The sequence below is a fragment of the Bufo bufo genome, chromosome 4 (assembly GCF_905171765.1).
Source record: "Bufo bufo chromosome 4, aBufBuf1.1, whole genome shotgun sequence".
In the NCBI taxonomy this organism is placed as follows: domain Eukaryota; kingdom Metazoa; phylum Chordata; class Amphibia; order Anura; family Bufonidae; genus Bufo; species Bufo bufo.
Genome location: NC_053392.1, coordinates 593,373,910 through 593,392,056, shown reverse-complemented (window position 1 = coordinate 593,392,056; position 18,147 = coordinate 593,373,910). Strand labels below are relative to the sequence as shown.

Here is an 18,147-nt window from a genome sequence, read left to right as displayed (position 1 = left end):
TTTCTGTGTAACATGAGCAGGTCCATTGCAAGGAAGATCTGTCCTGAACTTTTTGCATTTGAGTTCTTCAGTAAAGAAACCGTTTTGCTGTACATCTATCTCCTCATCATTGCTTCCAGCACTACATTTGCACCACAAGGCATCACAACAGGGACCCTGCCTTGCCCCTCTAAACCTTCACCATCAAGGGCATCTCAACCGTCATCCGGCAGGAGGATCCCAAGAACCAGAGTTTATCACAAAGAGAAGAACAGATGCACCCTTCCCATCACTGCACGCTGGCCCAGGGTGCTTCAGAACCGTGATTACAACTACTACACCCATCCGGCCACATCTGCACTCACACATGCCCCTGTTCCCCACTGCAGAAGCTACCTAATTATGAATTGGTAAATCTCCCACATCCATCTTTAGGAAAGCTGGGTAAAGCCCATCTGTAATGCCGCCATATTGTCACCAAGCTTTCCTGACTTGAATTATGTGCTTCAATAAGGTCTGCTCCCCTGTAAATAAGCCCTAGCCTACACAGTGGTCCTTGCTCCTTCACTTTCATTGAAAAAAAAAAAAAAAAATTCCAGTAATGACTAACGTACCCTGGAAGCTTCCTGTATAGTGGAACATTGTCCCAGCGACGGCGAGAGAATACGGTAAGTCCCCGGCAGTGACATTTCTGTATTGTAATATTTAAAGCTGCTGATATATTCCGTGCTGGAAATTGCTGGGTGAGATGGAAGCCTATTTATTCTGTGTGTGAATAATGACCTGATACTTTTCAATAAGATGTTTTCCATCTGCAGAACTTCTCAGCAGTGTCCAGAGCGATCGGCGGCGGCTGGCGATTACGCTTTTTATTGGTGCGCGACCAAGGGGGAAGATATTGCAATAGAAAACAGCAATAATGTAGGTAATAATACCCCCCACAAACACATACACTGAGGTGTGTATTATGATGTTCTGCAGTAGCTGAGGTGTGTATTATGAGGTTCTGCAGCAGCTGAGGTGTGTATTATGATGTACTGCAGCAGCTGAGATGTGTATTATGAGGTTCTGCAGAAGCTGAGGTGTGTATTATGAGGTTCTGCAGCAGCTGAGGTGCGTATTATGAGCTTCTGCAGTAGCTGAGGTGTGTATTAGGAGGTTCTGCAGAAGCTGAGGTGTGTATTATGATGTTCTGCAGTAGCTGAGATGTGTATTATGAGGTTCTGCAGAAGCTGAGGTGTGTATTATGAGGTTCTGCAGCAGCTGAGGTGTGTATTATGAGGTTCTGCAGCAGCTGAGGAGTGTATTATGAGGTTCTGCAGTAGCTGAGGTGTGTATTATGATGTTCTGCAGCAGCTGAGGTGTGTATTATGAGGTTCTGCAGTAGCTGAGGTGTGTATTATGAGGTTCTGCAGCAGCTGAGGTGTGTATTATGAGGTTCTGCAACAGCTGAGGTGTGTATTATGAGGTTCTGCAGCAGCTGAGGTGTGTATTATGAGGTTCTGCAGTAGCTGAGGTGTGTATTATGAGGTTCTGCAGTAGCTGAGGTGTGTATTATGAGGTTCTGCAGCAGCTGAGGTGTGTATTATGAGGTTCTGCAGCAGCTGAGGTGTGTATTATGATGTTCTGCAGCAGCTGAGGTGTGTATTATGAGGTTCTGCAGCAGCTGAGGAGTGTATTATGAGGTTCTGCAGCAGCTGAGGTGTGTATTATGAGGTTCCGCAGCAGCTGGTGTGTATTATGAGGTTCTGCAGCAGCTGAGGTGTGTATTATGAGGTTCTGCAGCAGCTGAGGTGTGTATTATGAGGTTCTGCAGCAGCTGAGGTGTGTATTATGAGGTTCTGCAGCAGTTAAGATGAGTATTATAAGGCTCTGTCCTAGCCCTGTCCTAAATAGCCTTGCCAAGGGAAAGAGGTTTGTTGGCACCCCCTGGCATGCATGCCTTGGTTGCACCCACCCCTTGCCTATGCCTCTGGAATGAAGAATAATACCGTCCACTGTTGGTTGATTACCGGCCCTATATGATTGTAAGGGGGGGGGGCATAAGAACATGGTATTATTTACATGTACTGTATATTGATGGGATTTCTTGATAGATTTCCTATACTATAGTATAACGCCTTTACAGTGCCAAGAGGGGATTGAAAACAAACAAAAAACATCTCAACCCAACCTTGTACCTGCTGTGAATTCATAGTAAATTCCCAATCCTCCTACCAGTTCCTTTAAGATTTCCCATTACAGGGCAGCAGCTGTTAGCCATGTGGCACCTGCGCGTTATCGCTGAGCGGGTCCAGACTACCTGCAGGGTTTATAGGCAGCGCCACTAATGGGAAACTTTAAAGAGTCCTTGTCCAAATGCATGTATTTTCTTTACAGTTTCAATGAGCCGTGGAGGTGCCACAGTTAAACGGCCTCGTGAAATCTTCCAGGAGGTTAAAGGGAAACAGACCGACCTTGCTTTACTGAAAAGGTGACTCCATTATTTAATGAGCACGCCAAACCTCTTTTCACTCTTCGTGCCTATTACCGATCCAGCCCTGAAATCCTCAAGAAGAATGGACGGCGCAGCTCCTGGCAGCTTTACATGAAACCATTAAAGATCCCTGCTGCTGTTTCCACCATTAAAAAGCTTCCAAACTCAAAAAAATGAACATTTATTAATGGTAGAAGTTTATTCTCCCAACGTTATTTAGTACTCGTCTCGAGAACCTGAAATACGCTCATTGACAAAAGAAATCCCACACCCAGATAGAAATGTCGGACGGGTGCAGACACTCCATGCAGTTATGTCTCAGCCAGATAGGTAAATGATTACAGGTGTGGTCTGATGAAAAACTGGGTCTTGCCACAAGAGGGTGTAAACGTGCTTCCTACACTGTCCTATAAAAAAGACTCTCAGAGGCCACTTTTGGGTAGTGTACCTTCTCGTGACAGATCGTTGACTGCTAGACATTCCTCTACGATCCACTTGAAGAAATTTTGCCAATTTGACAGACTTTGAAAGAGGTACATATTTCGTCTTAAAGAAGCAAAATGGTTGTTTGACAAACTGCCCACCATCTAGGCTGTTCTTATCCAGCTGTTAGAAACCTAGGACGGGTGGTTTCGTGAGGACACACACATAGAGGGAACAGGCTCTGGACGGCGCAGACAGTCCACCAGTAGATGCCGTATCTCAACTTGTACGAATGCTAGAGGTCGTATCTCAACTTGTATCCAGGCTAGAGGTCGTATCTCATCTTGTATCCAGGCTAGAGGCTGTATCTCATCTTGTATCAAGGCTAGAGGCTGTATCTCATCTTGTATCCAGGTGAGAGACTGTATATCATCTTGTACCCAGGCTGGAGGCTGTATCTCGTCTTGTATCCAGGCTAGAGACCGTATCTCATCTTGTATCCAGGCTAGAGGCCGTATCTCATCTTGTATCCAGGCTAGAGGCCATATCTCATCTAGTATTCAGTAGTGTTGATTGAGAATATTCCAATCGCGAATATCGGCACTTCAAGATTCGCGAAGATGTAGAATATAGTGCCATATATTCATAATAGCGAATATTCTAGTTTTTTTTATCATTAACCTCCCTTCTTGCTTGTGGGCCAATGAGAAGGCTGCAATATCTTTGTCAGAGCCTAGCAACCAATAGGAAAGTTGCCAACCCCTTTACTATTTAAGAACCTCCCCAGCAGCCATTTTCTGCTATTTTTTTTTGCAGTTCTGAGAGAGAGAGCAGTGTCATTGCTGTGCTCTGTGCTTTTATCTGGATCCTATTACTTATCCAATTACATTAGATAGTTAGATAGCTCATATATATATAATACAGATAGTTAGTGGGAGATAGTCAGTGTAGGTTAGATAGTGATATAGTGTAGCTGATAGGTTCCAGTGCAGGGTGTTAGGTAGTGTGATAGGAATTACTGTTTCTCTGCTGTTCATACATACATGCTACAGACATAGTGCTGTGATGTCACAACACTCAGACCTGATAAAATGTGAAGTTGCATGTATCGCACCAAAAATATGCACATCATTAGTGCCGATTTGCACAATCGTGAAAATAATGATGAGATCACGAATTCTGGAATTCGCAAATTTATTGCAAATATTATGCGAAGAATTAATGAAATATCGCAAAAAACAAATATTGCCTATGCCTCTCATCATTGGAGGAGAGAAGGCTTTGCGGTTCGCCCAGGGGTCGGTTCGCGGCGAACTTTGCGCGTTCGCTGAACATGCCAACATATGGTGATATTCGCGCCCGCCATATTCTTTTAAATTGTGAAGAACTTTGACCCATGACACATCCATCAGGTGGTACAGGACAGCCAATTGAGACGTTTCAGCACATGGACATACCCCCTACCTTATAAATAAACCCGATCTGGCCGCCATTTTGCATTCAGTCTTTTGCCAGTGTAGGGAGAGGTTGCTTTGTGGAGCAGGGACAGAATGTTATGGACACAAATCGCTAGCTAATAGGGCCACAAAAGTCATTTTAGGACTGGTATAGGTGTGCTATCGATAGGTGTGACATACTGAGGGGTGTAATATACTTATAATATACAGTCCTGATCAAAAGTTTAAGACCACTTGAAAAATGGCAAAAAATCATATTTAGCATGGCTGGATCTTAACAAGGTTCCAAGTAAAGCTTCAACATGCAACAAGAAGAAATGGGAGTGAGACAAAACATTTTTTGAGCATTCAATGTAATGAAAACAACAAATAAACTGAAACAGGCTGTTTTTCAGCTGATCAAAAGTTTAGGACCACACCTCCAAAAAAAAAACGAAACCCCCCCAAAACAGAAATCCAACTTCCAAACATGAACTCAGTAATGAGCAGCTCCGCTGTTATTGTTTATCACTTCCAAAATTATTTTCGGCATGCTTGATGCAAGCGTTTCCATGAGGTGAGTGGGAACATTTCTCCAAGTGGTGAAGACGGCCGCACGAAGGCCATCTACTGTCTGGAACTGTTGTCCATTTTTGTAAACTTCCCTTGCCATCCATCCCCAAAGGTTCTCAATTGGATTTAGATCAGGGGAACACGCAGGATGGGCCAAAAGAGTGATGTTATTCTCCTGGAAGAAGTCCCTTGTCCTTCGGGCATTGTGTACTGTAGCGTTGTCCTGTTGAAAAACCCAGTCGTTGCCACACAGACTCAGTCATGAGGAATGCTCTCTGCAACATCCGGACATAGCCAGTGGCCGTTTGACGCCCCTGCACTCCCTGAAGCTCCATTGTTCCACTGAAGGAAAAAGCACCCCAGACCATTATGGCGCCCTCTCCACTGTGGCGCGTAAAAAAATATCTCAGGTGGGATCTGCTTGTCATGCCAGTAACGTTGGAAACCATCAGGACCATCAAGGTTAAATTTTTTCTCATCAGAGAATAAAACTTTCTTCCACCTTTGAATGTCCCATGTTTGGTGTTCTCTTGCAAAGTCCAAACGAGCAGTTCTGTGGCGTTCAAGGAGACAAGGTCTTTGAAGACGTTTTTTGTTTTTGAAGCCCTTCAGTCTCAGATGCCATCTGATGGTTATGGGGCTGCTGTCAGCACCAGTAAGGGCCTTAATTGGGTTGAGGATCGTCCAGTGTCTTGACGGACAGCCAATTGGATTCTCCGGCTCAGTGCTGATGAAATTTATTTGGTTCTTCCACTTGAATTTTTTGTTCCATAACCCTCAGGATCATTTAAGAAATTCCAAATGACTGTCTTACTGCGTCCCACCTCAGCAGCAATGGGGCGCTGTGAGAGACCCTGCTTATGCAGTTCAACAACCCGACCACGTTCAAAAAGGGAGAGTTTTTTGCCTTTGCCATCACAACGTGTGACTACCTGACAGAAAATGACAATGAATCCACATCTTTGCACAGATTTGGCCTTTTAGAGGCATGTGGTCCTAAAATTTGGATCAGCTAAAAAACAGCCTGTTTCAGTTTAATCGTTATTTTTAATTAATTGAATGCTCAAAAAATGTTTTGTCTCACTCTCATTTCTTCTTGTTGCATGTTGAAGCTCTACTTGGAACCTTGTTAAGATCCAACAATGTAAAATATGATTTTTTGCCATTTTTCAAGTGGTCTTAAACTTTTGATCAGGACTATACAGTCGTGGCCAAAAGTTTTGAGAATTACATAAATATTGGAAATTGGAAAAGTTGCTGCTTAAGTTTTTATAATAGCAATTTGCATATACTCCAGAATGTTATGAAGAGTGATCAGATGAATTGCATAGTCCTTCTTTGCCATGAAAATTAACATAATCCCAAAAAAAACTTTCCACTGCATTTAATTGCTGTCATTAAAGGACCTGCTGAGATCATTTCAGTAATCGTCTTGTTAACTCAGGTGAGAATGTTGACGAGCACAAGGCTGGAGATCATTATTTTAGGCTGATTGGGTTAAAAGGAGGGTGATGCTTGAAATCATTGTTCTTCCATTGTTAAACATGGTGACCTGCAAAGAAACGCGTGCAGCCATCATTGCGTTGCATAAAAATGGCTTCACAGGCAAGGATATTGTGGCTACTAAGATTGCACCTCAATCAACAATTTATAGGATCATCAAGAACTTCAAGGAAAGAGGTTCAATTCTTGTTAAGAAGGCTTCAGGACGTCCAAGAAAGTCCAGCAATTGTCTCCTAAAGAGGATTCAGCTGCGGGATCGGAGTGCCACCAGTGCAGAGCTTGCTCAGAAATGGCAGCAGGCAGGTGTGAGCGCATCTGCACGCACATTGATGCGAAGACTTTTGGAAGATGGCCTGGTGTCAAGAAGGGCAGCAAAAAAGCCACTTCTCTCCAAAAAAAACATCAGGGACAGATTGATCTTCTGCAGAAAGTATGGTGAATGGACTGCTGAGGACTGGGGCAAAGTCATATTCTCCGATGAAGCCTCTTTCCGATTGTTTGGGGCATCTGGAGAAAGGCTTGTCATGAGAAGAAAAGGTGAGCGCTACCATCAGTCCTGTGTCATGCCAACAGTAAAGCATCCTGAGACCATTCATATGTGGGGTTGCTTCTCATCCAAGGGAGTGGGCTCACTCACAATTTTGCCCAAAAACACAGCCATAAATAAAGAATGGTACCAAAACACCCTCCAACAGCAACTTCTTCCAACAATCCAACAACAGTTTGGTGAAGAACAATGCATTTTCCAGCACGATGGAGCACCGTGCCATAAGGCAAAAGTGATAACTAAGTGGCTCGGGGACCAAAACGTTGACATTTTGGGTCCATGGGCTGGAAACTCCCCAGATCTTAATCCCATTGAGAACTTGTGGTCAATCCTCAAGAGGCGGGTGGACAAACAAAAACCCACTAATTCTGACAAACTCCAAGAAGTGATTATGAAATAATGGGTTGTTATCAGTCAGGAATTGGCCCAGAAGTTGATTGAGAGCATGCCCAGTCGAATTGCAGAGGTCCTGAAAAAGAAGGGCCAACACTGCAAATACTGACTCTTTGCATAAATGTCATGTAATTGTCGATAAAAGCCTTTGAAACGTATGAAGTGCGTGTAATTATATTTCACTACATCACAGAAACAACTGAAACAAAGATCTAAAAGCAGTTTAGCAGCAAACTTTGTGAAAACTAATATTTGTGTCATTCTCAAAACTTTTGGCCACGACTGTACTTTCCAACATAGAAAGTATATTATAGTGCCATTGTATTGTGCAGCAGTTGTGTGCGGTTCTGCTGCGATACTGCAGGTATATAGAGGGACAAGCGTTATTTGAACAAATCATTTCTACTGGTGTGATTTACCAGTTGCCCCCCCAAAAAACCTGATTGAGGCAGGAGTGTTATTTACCAATAATATACGTGACTTAATAGGATGTAAGATTACTTCAGTCAGCTGCCCAACCAACCAACCCAACTACCCTCTCCTCCCAGGAAACACTCAACAGCCAACTTCTTGGTATGAATGGCCATAGCAGCCCGTTTATTAGACAAATAAATAACTTCTTCAACTTTTCTTTTAATGATCACAATCATAAACATATAAACAGATAAATAAAGTACAATAAATTCAAACACATTGAGAAAAGGATCCTAGAAGGCAACCCAAGCAAGCTGCGCTCTTCACTCCCCATCTTCACTTGATTTCCACCTTACCCTTGGCCGCAGTCACCGACCCAAAGGTACCAAATCCTCCAAATTATATCTCCATCCACCCCTGTAGGCATTTTTGCCCAAACAGGAGCCCCAGCCATCAGCTTACCGAACCTCATGAGATGCACGCTCCAACGTGTCATGCACCTCTTAAACATTGTATTGCCTTCCAGGACCCTCTATTAACCGGCCACAGACGAGCACAGGTGACACCTCACCTGTGGCCGTCCCACCACACCCTCAAAGCTATCTCAAGACCATCCTGCAAACCAGAAGCCCACAAATCCATACCCACATCATTAAGGTGCACACCATCAGCCTTCAAGAATTGAGACGAAGCAGCCTCCAACTCCTGATGTCGCACCACAAATCCACCCTGGCGCCGAACAAAACGACCCACCTCCTTATTGAGCTTCGCCCGCGCCTTATTAATCCGTTCCACAGACCTCGCAAACCGCCACGACCTTCTAGTAACCACTTCGGACCAAACCACCAACAAATCCGGAAACTCTCCCAACAGCCGCAACAGATCCAACTTGATGTCCCGTATCACATCCCGTGAACGACGAACACCTAAGTCGTTTCCCCCGACATGCAAAACTAAAATATCGGGAGGCCTATCCAACAACGCAAAGGCATGAAACTCAGGCAACACCCGACCCCACAACATCCCCCTTACACCAATCCACTGCACTTGCAGCTCTTCCGGCCGAAAACCCAATTGCCTTCCATTTCTCCGCACATCAGCTCTCAATGCTCCCCAGTGGACATACGAATGGCCTAGAATCCACGCCAAGCACGAAGAGGATCCTAAAAAACAAAACACACACAATGAGCCTCACCCCCCAACATGCAATCATAACCACACTGTCCACTACATCATATGAGGGCGAATATATCCCCTAAAGCAATCTGATTCCCACCGGCCAATCCGCTTAATAACCACGTCACTTAGTCCCCATTTTGCCGCCTCAGTCGCCGCTCCTATCCTGAACGAATGAGAAGCAAATTCCTTGGCCTGATGGCCAGCAGCCGTCAGACACCGCCTGAATATCGCTACAAACTGAAAACGGGACAACGCCAGGCCATTCTGGTGCACCAAAAAGGAACCCGCTACACCCGGTCGTAATGCCAAAAACTCCGCCACACACCGCACAGGGCACAGCACGGACCCGACCAATGGGCGCAACACCACGCAAACCCCTCTTCCAATCTGATCAGTTTTTGACCTTCGCAAAACACAACGCACACCTCCATCATCCAAACAAACGTCATCCCACAACAGTCCACCGCCACGCACGCTACTACTCGCCACCAGCTCAGAAACTCTAAAGGCCCCGAAGAAAGCCAAAGAAAAAGCGGCCCGAAACAAACACACCTCATACGACGAATCACAAACCATACCCACCTGCTCCCACAACTGCTGCAACACCGAAAAAGACACTGGACGTCGAGTATCCTTCCTAACCGCGCTGCGCCGATAGCCCTTCAGTGCCTGCCGCACTATGAAACTGCTGGACACATCCACCAGACCACGCAAACGCAACCAAAAAGCAACAGCCGCCACCCTTTTGGACGCTACCGAGAAAGACGCTCCAGAGCTATAAGATAAACCCACAAAATACACCAACAACACCTGAAAATCCTCCGCAACCACGCAACCGCCAACCTGATCCACCAAACGTTCCCAATGCGACCACACAGAAGAATAAGCTGACCACGTACTCCTACTCACGGACCGCCTAATCAGATCTGATGAGACCCCAAGGCCACGCACCAGAGCCACTGGGGACAGGACAGACCCTCCGCGTCCGCGCCCGGCACCAAACTGCGAAAACGGTCCCACTGGAAACGAGAAAGAGAATCAGCAATGGAATTACTAACACCAGGAACATGCACTGCCACAAAACACGCATTCAATCTTAACCCTCTGAGAACCAAATGCCGAAGCAACCGCACAACAGGAGGTGAATTAGCCGACTGACTGTTAACCGCCTGCACCTCCCCCAAATTATCACAACAGAAGCGCACTCGCTTATTTCGTAATAGCTCTCCCCACAATTCGGTTGCCAACACAATGGGGAACAATTCCAACAGTGCTAGATTACCCAACAATCCGGCCCCCTTCCACTCCTCAGGCCACGGACCCGCACACCATTGCCCTTGACAAAAAGCATCGTACCAGCACGAACCAGACGCATCCGTAAAAAATTCCAGATCCGCGCTAGCCACCGGCGCCTCCATCCACATTGAACGACCATTAAACTCCACCAAAAAACGCTCCCAAACTTCCAGATCCGCACGCACCTCCGCAGACAACCGCAAAAAATGAAAAGGCACCCTCACACCCGCTGTCGCCATCGCCAAGCGCCGACAGAAAACACGACCCATGGGCAAAATTCTGCAAGCAAAATTCAATTTCCCCAAAACCGACTGCACAGACGCAACTGCACTTTCTTCGCCCTACGCAGGAAAGCCACCTCACTGCGCAAATCCATCACCTTATCCTCTGGCAACCTGCACTCCATTGCCACGCTGTCAATCACAATACCCAAAAACTTGACCGATGTGGCCGGTCCCTCCGTTTTCTCCGCCGCTAATGGCACGCCGAACCTGGCCGCCACCCGCTCCATCGTGCGTAGCAGCACTGAACAAACCCGCGATCCAGCCGGACCCAAAAATAAAAAATCGTCCAGATAGTGCAACACAGAATTCCAACCTGCTTCCTGTTTCACAACCCATTCCAAAAATGAACTAAACGTCTCAAACAACGAACAAGAAATCGCGCAACCCATCGGTAAACAACAATCAACATAAAACTGCCCCTCCCATTTAAAACCGAGTAAATGAAAACTGTCCGGATGAATAGGCAGCAAACGGAAAGCCGCTTCAATGTCAGTTTTCGCTAACAACGCCCCATACCCAAAACGTTGCACCCACCGCACAGCTTCATCAAATGACGTATACGACACTGAACACAACTCGTCATCAATACCATCGTTAACCGAACCCCCTGCAGGAAATGACAGATCGTGAATAAGCTGAAACTTGTTAGGCTCCTTTTTCGGCACCAACCCCAACGGAGACACCCACAAGCCCGGCAACGGACAACCTACAAACGGGCCCGCTATTCTACCAGCTAACACTTCCTTGGCAATCTTCTCAGAAACTACTGCCGGGTGAGACAACGCTGAAGCCAAGTTACGATCCGCAACCGCAACCCCCTCCGAAACACACGGGATCCTAAAACCGTCCCTAAAACCAGCCAACAACAACTCTGCCGCCCCCCTATTTGGATAAATCTTTAGAAAAGGCTCCATCTCGACCACCTTCACCGGGGTCACCCCTCTTCTGCACAGCCTCAAATCCCTTACCTTTTCCCCGCTTAAAACACTGTGACAAGCTGTGTGCCCCGCCACAACCGGAGCATTCATGCTTGAACCTGCAATCCGTCGAGTACTTGCAGTACCCCTCATTAAATTGCCAACAGCACCCCTTTTTATGTCCACCACTAAATTCTGCTGCCGAGGAACTCCCGGCCGCACCCCGAAAGGGCTGGCCTCCCCCTTTAGGAGCGGACATCAGCCGCATCCTTAAGCTGATGTCCTTGTGGTCCCACCTAATACTAGGCCGGACCGCCTTCCGCTGACGAAACTGCTCGTCATACCTAAGCCAAGCTACCCCCCCATATGTCCTATACGCCTCCCCAACCGCGTCCATATAGCAGAAAAGCGCCGAGCAATGTTCAGGCGCCTTCTCCCCTACCACACTCGCCAAAATGGCAAAAGCCTGCAGCCAATTCAGAAAAGTGCGCGGAATAAGCCTGTACCGCCGCTTCTCCTCTTCCTCCCTTTTGCTCTCCTCCAACCGCACCCTATCCAACTGAAACTTCTCCAACGGAAGCAACGAAAATATCTCCACATATTCGCCCTTCCAAATCTTTTCCCTAACCTCCGGCTTCAAGTGCGCTCCCAACGGCCCCTCAAAGCACACGTACACTTCCCCTCTCGCAGCATCCCCCAACCTAACGTCCTCACCAAGTTTTTCTTTACTACTCGCGCTCGCCACCACATCACCCACCGAAGCACTCACCGCCGTAGCAGGCGCAACACCAGACCCTATCACACTAGATTGTCCGCCACTCCCAGCCTCAGGCCCAGGCGCCCACACCGCCGTTGGGGAAGCAGCAGCCTCAGTACCTAAACGCGAAATAAGAGACAACATACCAGCCAGCAATTCCTGCGCCAAACTCTCTGACCCTACCCTTCCTAACTGCGCCCCCGCAACCCCCAACCCACCACCACCTGGAGCCTGACTCGAAGATCTCTCACCTGGCTGACCATAGGGTAACCTCCCAGCCGCCGCAGACCGCTCCGGAACATTCCTTGGCGCCACAACGATCGGAGATGAAGAAGATGATGGACCGACACCCGACGCGACCACCGACCTGTCGTCCGCTCCGCATTCCTCCACGCTGAGTTCCCCTTCCTCCAAGATCGAAGCAGAATGGAGACCCCTACCACCGTCCACGTGGCCGGGTCGCAAACCCAATAACGCGTCGCTCCCCAGCCCACCTGACGGCGGCCGCCATCTCATCTCTGCACTGGTCACCGCGTCCGCTCCGCCATCCCTTGACTTACTGGCCCCTTGGCCAATGGCCGCATCACGTCCCATTGCAGCTGTGACACCTGCCTGCTGCACTGGGGGCGGTGCCAGACCAGAACCCCCAGCCAGCGATCCATCACTCATCCACCTGCCTGCAGTACCCAGGCCCGCCACCGGTGTCACTGTGGCCGCCGAACGCTCCTCAGTCTGATACATCGCAGAATGCTGCCGGCTTCCAGGACCAGGCCGCAGCGCTCCCGCCTCCATAGATGCCTTCACAGCCGGCAAGCCCTCACCACAGGAGCGTGAGGCCGCATCCCCTGACGTCCTCCCCGCCGACCTTCTGCCCACCGCCGGAACCATCGCTCTCCACACTGGGGACATCCTGCGCCGGACAGGCTTCTTCCCCCCGCGACCCCCCCCCCCCCCCCCCGGGCAAGGGACGAACGGCGGGAACTAACCCGTCCTTCTCCCGCAGGCGCCCGGCGAGGTGCTGGATTACGGTCGCTACGCCTCCCAGCCGCCACCAGATCGGCCCTAACCTGTCTCCTAGGGATAGTTCTCAGGGGGCTCTGCACACGCCGCCGTACCCGGGGGGTCGCCTCAGGACTCAGCCGCTCAGGCAGTACGGACCGCCAGGCCCTAACCCTCTCCACTACCGCAGCCGAAGGCGCCGCAGGCGCCGCCATAGCTGCCTGCAAACTCTGCTGTATCCATTCAGGGCCATGCCGCTCCGCCGCGGCCCTGACCACAGCCAACAATTCTTCTAAGGCAGACATGATAATGCAGCCATAACTAACCGCAATGCCCCGGACACTGGTATAGATCCCACCCCCACCCCAGGTAATATACAGCCCGCGAATTTCAAACTCCACCTACTAATTTTAACCCCGCAGACACCTCAACCTGTAATACCCCTAACCCTTTACTGCCTGAATACTTCCCCCTAAGTCAAGCTTCACTTCGCTACTGTCTGCGCCCCGCTCCGTTGCTCTACTTCTATATAGTGCATTTGGGTACTGCAGCATTTGTCTGCTGTTTTGCTTCGTTATCGCATCTACACAGAGTGACAAACACTATTTGAACAAATAATTTCTACTGGTGTGATTTACCAGTTGCCCCCCCAAAAAACTAATTGAAGCAGGGACTTTATATACCAATAATATAAGTTTTATATAGTGCATTTAGGTAGTGCAGCATTTCTCTGTGGTTTTGCTGCGTTTTACCACATCTACACAGAGTGAAAAACACTATTTGAAGAAATAATTTCTACTGGTGTGATTTACCAGTTGCCCCCTAAATAAACTGATTGAAGCAAGGGTTTTATATACCAATAATATACGTTCTATATAGTGCATTTGGGTAATGCAGCATTTGTCTGCGGTTTTGCTGCATTACCACATCTACACAGAGTGAAAAACACTATTGGAACCAATAATTTCTACTGGTGTGATTTACCAGTTGCCCCCCCCTCCCCCAAAAAAAAATGATAGAAGCGGAGTGTGATATACATTCTTCCACAAATACTGCTCTTCTATAGGGACTTTTGTCACAGGGTCATTTTGAAAATGACAAGCAGAGGAAGAGGGAAGTTGCAGAAGGTGCGTGTGATTACGTCAAAGGAAGCACCAGACTTGGTTGAGTGGTTCTCTCAGCCTTCCGCTTCTCCACCCTCCTCATCCTCTCTATCTGCACCCTCTTCACTCTCTGTTGTGTCCACCCCCAAAGACACCGCCACCACCACCATATCCCCTCCGCTCGAGTCAGAGGAATTATTTTCCCATACATTCCAAGACCTTACCGATGCGCAGCCATTCTTGGCATCGGATCAGGAAGAGGAGGTATCAACGGTTGCCACCCAGCAGTCTGACGACACTACCCAAATCAGCCCAAGGAGGGTGGTCCCCGCTGTTGCTGCTACTCCGAGATCCCTAATGTCAGTGGTGGTGAAGGTGACGAATCCGATGATGACGTGTCGATGGACGTCACGTGGGTGCTCACAAGAGAGGAAGAGAGAGTTCAGAGGGAGAGACAGAGCAGCAGATAGGAAGGAGAAAAAGGAGAAGCAGGCAGAACTTACAGTGTACAGGAGGCAAAAAAAGCAGACTGCAGACTGCTAATGTATCTGGAATGAAACATCCACCATGCATGGTCACATCTGGCGCTCCCAGGACGCCGGCACATGGCTCCGCAGTGTGGGCTTTTTTTTATGTGTCCGCTGCTGACAATAGTGTTGCCATCTGCAGCCTGTGCTGTCAACGCATAAGTCACGGTAAGCCCAACACTCACCTAGGGACGACCGCCTTAAGAAGGCCCCTAGCCTCCCATCACCGAGCCCAGTGGGAGCAACACCGTCAGAACCCACAAAGCCACACTCCCGGCGCTCACCGTCCTGCCTCTTCTCCTTCTCCTCTCTCCTCCCAGTTATCCTCCACTCCACCTTCCACCGTGCCATTGTCGCGTTCATCTGGAAAAAAGCAGGTTTCCTTGCCCCAAATGTTCGAGCGAAAAAAGATGATGACGCCGGATAACCCTCTAGCAACTGCTAGCCCGCCAACTACTGCCATAGAAATTGGTGGACTCGGAGGGCTTTAGAAAATTTGTGGCCATTGGAGCACCGCAATGGAAGGTCCCCAGAAGGAAATATTTCTCCAAGAAGGGTATCCCAGAGCTATATGGCCACGTTCAGCGGCAAGTGAATATTTCTCTGGCACACAGTGTCGGTGCCAAGATACATCTGACCACAGACACATGGTCTAGCAAACACGGGCAGGGAAGGTACATAACTTTAACTGCCCACTGGGTGAACCTTCTGACGACCGTCAAGCATGCAACCCGTGGCACCCGTGTAGATTTGGTGTTACCACCACGGATTGCATGCAGGCCTGCCTCTTCTCCTCCTCCTACTCCATCCTCCCTCTCCTCATTGGCTGACTTTTCTTTTCCGCTGCTACCGTCTCTTCCGCTGCGCCCCCCAAGATCCCGAGAACCTATTCGATGTGCCAGGTGAGACGTTGCCATACTGTGCTGCGTCTGTTGTGCCTGGAAGCCAATAGCCACACCGGTCCTGCACTCCTTTCAGCTTTGCGGTCACAGGCAGATCAGGGGCTAACCCCGCTCATTTTGACAGTTGGTAAAGTGGTGTGCGACAATGGTGCCAATCTGCTGAGTGCACTGAAACAGGGCAAAATGACACACGTGCCGTGCATGGCACACGTCCTGAACTTAGTCGTGCAGCGATCCGTTACCAAATACCCCGGGGTCCAGGACGTCTTGCGGCAGGCCAGGAAAATCTCTGGCCATTTTAGAAGATCTTACACGGCCATGGCTCGCCTTGCTGACATTCAGCGGCGACACCACCTGCCCATCAGACGTCTGATTTGTGACTGCCCAACGCGATGGAACTCCACCTTGTATATGCTTGATAGGCTGCAGTACAGGTTCTGGGGAGCTTGGTTTTTTTCACCGCGCCAGTGGCTTCTCATGCGCGATGCATGCAGACTTCTGCCGCCATTTGATGAGATCACCAAACTGGTCAGTCGCAGCCTGGGCACCATCAGTGACATCGTACCTTACGCCTTATTTCTGGAGCGTGCATTGCATCGTGTCATTGATCAAGCCATCGAGGAGCAGGAAGATGAGGAAGTCACAATGCTGGATGAATTCCCAGGGGAGGCTACTCCATCTGAGACAAGTCAACAATAGGAGTCTGAAGAGTTGTTAGAGGAGGATGGTGTCGGGGCAGAGGAGGAGCAAGAAGAGCATCCTTCAAACGTTTCTGGGATCCCTGGTGTTGTGTGTAGAAGGGGGGAGAAGAATGAGGACGACATTGTCCAGGATGATGAGCAGGAGCCAGGCCACTCCACCGCTTCCAGTTTAATGCAAATGGGGTTCAGTGTTTGAAGAGGGACCCCCGTATAAAAAGCATAAAGGGCAAGGACCAGTACTGGGTGGCAACATACTTAGACCCCCGGTACAAACACAAAATGGCAGAAATGTTACCACCATCACAGAGGGCTGTCAGAATGCAGCACTTCCAGGCCTTGCTTCGAGAAATGCTGAATTCTGCTTTTGCGGGCTACTACTGGGTGTGCAGGCTTGACCTGTGGCCACAGCTGGCACAATTTGTTATGGAACAGTTGGCTTGCCCCTCGTCCAGTGTCCTGTCCGAAAGACGTTCAGCGCACCGATAAGCACACTCTCCTAGCTCACGACAGTGTGGACTCGACCATGTTTGATTGAAATTCCTCATGACAGCCAACAAATATCCGCCACAACCAAGAACAAATCATGGTCCCTGTCTTAGGTAAATACAGTGGCATAAAATGCCTTTTATGTCCGTTGAATGCCTAATTTTTTAGGCCTGTACTGACCGCCTAATGTACCTCTAGCCACAGAATCCAAATGTCATGCCCTGCTTTGTGGGTGTTCTGGGGAGATCTGTCAGAGTTGCTGCACGTGACTCAATCTGACAATTTGTTTTGTTGTGGGTTTGAACTGAATCCCACCTCCTCCCAGGTGTTGTTCTTAAGAAAATTGGTGAGGCTATTTATTCCTCCCTCTTCCTATAGCCTTTGCGGGTTATAGTTCTGCCTTGTGTGAGCTCTGGAAGTTTGGTGGATCGTCTTCTCCAATACATCTCTAGATAAGTCCTTTTCCCTTTTTCCTTCTGTGTCTGTTTTTACTAGGCCTCTAGGGTGACGCTAGCTCCTTCGGTTGTTGAAGGAGCTGAGTGCCTCTTTCCCTACAGCTGAGGGTTTGGTTCAGTGTGTTATAGCCTTAGGTACGTGGGCATGTTTATATCTACGATCAAGATATGCACATGGGCATAGCAGCTTAGGGAAAGTGTTTTAGGGATTGCTAGGAGGTGACTCCTTCGTTCCCTAGCATTTGGGGCCTAGTATTTCCTTCCCTTATCTTACCTACCGTGACACCAAATGTACCTCCAGCCACAGAATCCAAAGTTCTTTGCTGTCAGATGAACGCCTATTGGCAAATTTTTGGGGCCTGTACTGGCCTACAGTTACATATTTATCCTGTGACCGCCTAATGTACCTCCAGCCACAGAATCCTAAATTCTTTGCTGCCAGGTGAATGCCTATTGGCTAATTTTTGGGGCCTGTACTGGCCTACAGTTACATATTTTTCCTGTGAATGCCCAATGTACCTCCAGCCACAGAATCCAAAGTTCTTTGCTGTCAGGTGAATGCCTATTGGCCAATTTTTGGGGCCTGCACTGGCCGACAATTGCATTTTTATCCTTTGACCGCCTAATGTACCTCTAGCCACAGAATCCTACAAAGTTGTGTGCTGTCAGGTGAATGCCTATTGGCTAATTTTTGGGGCCTGTACTGGAGTGGCAAGTCCTCACAACAATACTTAGTGCACCAATCACTAATATCTCAGGAGACCTTATAAAATGTGAAGTTGTGTGTACCGCGAACA

At 48.4% G+C, this 18,147-nt stretch overlaps 1 long non-coding RNA gene across 1 annotated transcript; it reads left to right on the top strand.

Annotated features, from left to right (window-relative positions):
- The first annotated feature begins 647 nt into the window (after positions 1 to 647).
- On the top strand, positions 648 to 2,534 carry LOC120999526. The gene is made up of 3 exons (XR_005778543.1): positions 648 to 722; positions 798 to 904; positions 2,359 to 2,534. It is a non-coding gene; the product is annotated as an uncharacterized LOC120999526 (long non-coding RNA).
- Positions 2,535 to 18,147: the final 15,613 nt, after the last annotated feature.